The following is a 3,936-nucleotide window of genomic DNA, read 5'->3' as shown; positions in this document are numbered from 1 at the left end:
AAAAACATTCGATCACACCAAAAAGACAATCTTCTAGCAATCTTCATTACATGCAAACTTTAATCATACCATACGCAAGCTTCATTCATATTATGCACCGATCATACAATTACATAGTACATACACGCACACGTACCACATATTCTACACAAAAGTATAACACTCTTTAATCACAAGCAATCGTCAAAGGCTTTTGTCGAAATTTGTTTGTGTTGAAATTAAAGCATTAACCATGTTTACACCGTTTATAGAAAATCCCACATCCTTCGAAGTTATTGTTTAATCAGGGTCTGGGGCCTGTGAGTACTCCAGGTATAGATGCATGTGCGTAGCAGTTCTTTTTAGTTAGTTCTAACTGTGCGCCCGTCTTGCAAGCACCGAATTCTTCAAAAGTTTCTTCACCGTTTAATTTTTCCTTTACAAATATAATTATTGATCCGATATACTCTACGCGTCTATTTTATTTCACATAACCCCTGAACAGTTTGCGTATAATGTTCTGCATAAATTGTATTTGTTGGTCGTGTAGGTCGTTGTATCGAGGCTCGGGTGTAGTCGAGTTTCTACGTTCGCAGTCTATCAATCTTTATCGATCATCGAAATCGCTCTCGACACTGGTTGTCCACTTGCCGTGAAAACCGTTAAAACGTGTCGTTTCGTGACCATCACTGTCGACATTGAATGCCAAACCTAAACGGCAGCTCACGTTTCCCGTCTGTCCGAATCAGAAACGAAAACGCATTGTCCCACCCTGGCAATCGTCACCCTGTTACGTGTTAACGTAGATTGACACGTGCAATAATTTATGTACTTTGTTTTCGTAACATCGCAATCTCCCTTAAATATATTTAAACCATATTAATCATTTATCTGTAATTTTCAAAATTTTCGAAACTTACTCAAAGTTTTAAAATTTTATTACTGATCAAATTGTTACAAAATACATATTTATTAATCGAAAATGAAATTTCATAGATTTTGTTAAAAAAATGACGCAGTCGGTTTAACCTTGTTGACTATTTCTGTAAAGGTATTCTATCGCTATTACAGCAATCGGGAGCTCTAAAGGCTGAAATTCTGCAAATCGACACGGTCAGATGCATCGATGCAAAAGATTTACGAGAACATAAAGGTGGTTGGTGGTAGGATCGGGACAAGAGAAACGCGATCGTATGGCTGCTCTGCGGATCGAGCGGTGGCTGCTCTCTCCCCATCGCTCAGCCAATGAATACGAATAGGTTTCGAGATACGATCTCTCTCGGGATACGCGGTATGGAGGGGTTAAATTAAATGATTTGCATAAGTAGGTGGGTGTCGACACCGGCAAACATTGACAAACGCGTGTGCAGCAGCCACTTTGTCTCTCCCGGTATCCCCCTTTCGTTTTCTCTTTCCTTTCCGAGTCTACCTCCCCCCTCACGAGCCTGGCCTACAGCTGGGGGAGGCATCGGCTTATAAGAAGAATATATTATTACGGATAATGGAAACACCGAGTTCGACGTAAACCAGTTGCGAGATAAGAGCAACCCGCCACGCACGAGTCGACACGTGTCGAACTGGCTGCAGGTCACTGATACAGCCGTTCGCAATTACGCTACACGCGTCGTTTGCGAAAGCGAGCCAATCGAGACGATAATCTTCGCCGGTTACGGCGCCAACGGAATTAGTCGGTTCCTTTAATGATCGTCGCCCGAGAGATACTCGACCTTTCTGTTTCCTCGGCCTGCACACTTTTTGCAAAAATTTTATCGCGGTTTTGTGGTAAAATTACGAGGGAAAGCGCGATCGTCGAGATACCTACCGTCTTCGGAAACACGAGATATATTAAAAAGGAAGTTTGATATAAAACGTAACGTTTCGAGTCTCGAACAGCGAAATCGTGGATCGTTAAATCGAGGGGTGGTTGGATCGGCGAAGAAATGACGCTCGACGGCAAACGCGTCGTTCGGTTTGTAAACGAGGTTCTCCCGGGGCAGCGTAGCCCCTCGTGCAGCTCGAGCATCAGCCCGTGGGTCCGAGTGTTTGCCGTTGTTGCGACAACGGCGTCACGTGTCAATTCGCATTATTACTATTTGTCGAAGAGCGTCGCCGGTCGAAAGGAGCACCGAGAAAGGGGCAAGGGCAACAAGCGACCCTTCGTGGGAAAAGCCAAGGCAAACAAAATAAAATAGAGATAGATAAAGTGGCGCTAGGATCGGTGTTCGAGGGTTGCTCGGCCGCCACGAGGACCCTCGCCGTCGTCCTTGCTTAATCCCGGATTGACTCGTGTCACTTATTAATATTTTATGCAAACACCATGATTTACGGGCTGGCGAACGCATTACGGGGCAGCGGCCTCTCGCTTGCGAGCCTTCGATAACCGTGGCCGCGACAACGTTTTTATCTTTCGGCTTCATCGTGACGGATCGCATTACGTCTTGATTCGGGATGCAGAGCTCTCGCATCATCCCCTGGTGATTATTGGATAAAGTCGTACGCGTCCGACGAGCGTGATACGATCGCCGATTGTAGCGTTGATGAAGGCCAATCTCATCCGGACCGGTTGTTCAACGCGCGCTAAATTGAATCTTTGTCGCGCCGATGTGGACAAGATTTTCAGTGTAAAGGCGGGCTCGCCGGTACCATCGCGTGCTTCGTCTTTTTTAATTTATGACGAGACATGGCCGTATGTTTACCAGTTGGGACTACCTGCGAACTACCCCGGAGCTTCCCACTAGTTATCTTCGATTTCGGGGGATCGAGTATGCAAATTTCGACATTTTCTCCTGTACGCTGCACATGTCTGCTGTCGTCTCTTCGGACAAATTAATGGGTTCCGATATAAAAATGTATGGAATAATTAGATTAGTAAATCCCGATATTAATTCGCGATGTTCAGTTAACGATAATTTACTCGGATTAGGCTAATAGACTTTTCGTATTACAATTCTGATGGCAGTCGTAGGAAGCTTGTTTCGGCCATATTGTTCTGCGAGTGGTTTTCGTTCCCGGTACTCTTTCGTCGGTGCAAATCGTAGGGCGAGGATGTCGATGGGGAAGAGACGGTCGGAAAAGGCGAAATCTGCAAGCCAAAACGAATCAGAGTAATCCTCCTCGACGCGTTCTCGAAAAACCCCCTGCCTCTGTTCGGTACTCGAGTCGAAGAGAGGGGATGGAGGGCCTCGTCGAAGAGAAAAGAGTCGACGACGGTCGATGAGCATTTCGCAAATGGATCTGTCTCTTTTTTCCTCCCTCCTTCGAGCTTTCCGTTTCTTCCTTCACCCTCCGTTCCTTTCTTTTTCCGTTGTCTCGCTTTTTTATTCTCCGCGTCGCGGTGGAAGCGGTTCACCACCAATGTCTCTCTTTTACCTTCGTTTTCTCTTTGTTTCTCTCTCTTCTCGTTTGCACGCCTTTATTTCTCCCCTAGCTTTCTTCCTCCTCCTCCTCATCTTGTGTCGTATCTTCCCGGCAACCTCTTAGTCGATCCTTCTCTGGTTGTCTGTTTCCCTCGATCCTTTTGCAGAAGAGCCTCGTCGTCGTTCCGATTCTCCCTCGAGCCCTCGCGGCTGTCCTTCGAGGAGCCCTCGACGCTTTAAATTGCTGATGAGCATTTTTAGATTGGTTACGTTAAGTGAATTGGTACATAGGCGGCACTGTGTTCTCCCGATAAAAGTCTTTAATGAATCCCGAAGGAAGATGGCCCCGGCACGACCGCGATAGCATTCGCCTCCGCTTGCCACCCCCGGCTGCTTATATACGCTTTCTATCCGCTTACGCTCGATACAACCTATCGATACAAACTGCAACGTTACTCCGCTTTCGTAATGGGGACCCTGACACCGACAATTTCACGCCACTCTCTCTTTATCTTCGATCGAACGATTCTCTATCGTTTTTATCCCTAAAATTTCATTCCTCGCGATGGGGTATGTAACTCTCCACAACGCGTTATACGAC

This window comes from Megachile rotundata, chromosome 3 (genome assembly GCF_050947335.1).
Source record: "Megachile rotundata isolate GNS110a chromosome 3, iyMegRotu1, whole genome shotgun sequence".
NCBI lineage: Eukaryota > Metazoa > Arthropoda > Insecta > Hymenoptera > Megachilidae > Megachile > Megachile rotundata.
Note: the sequence above shows the minus strand (reverse complement) of the source record.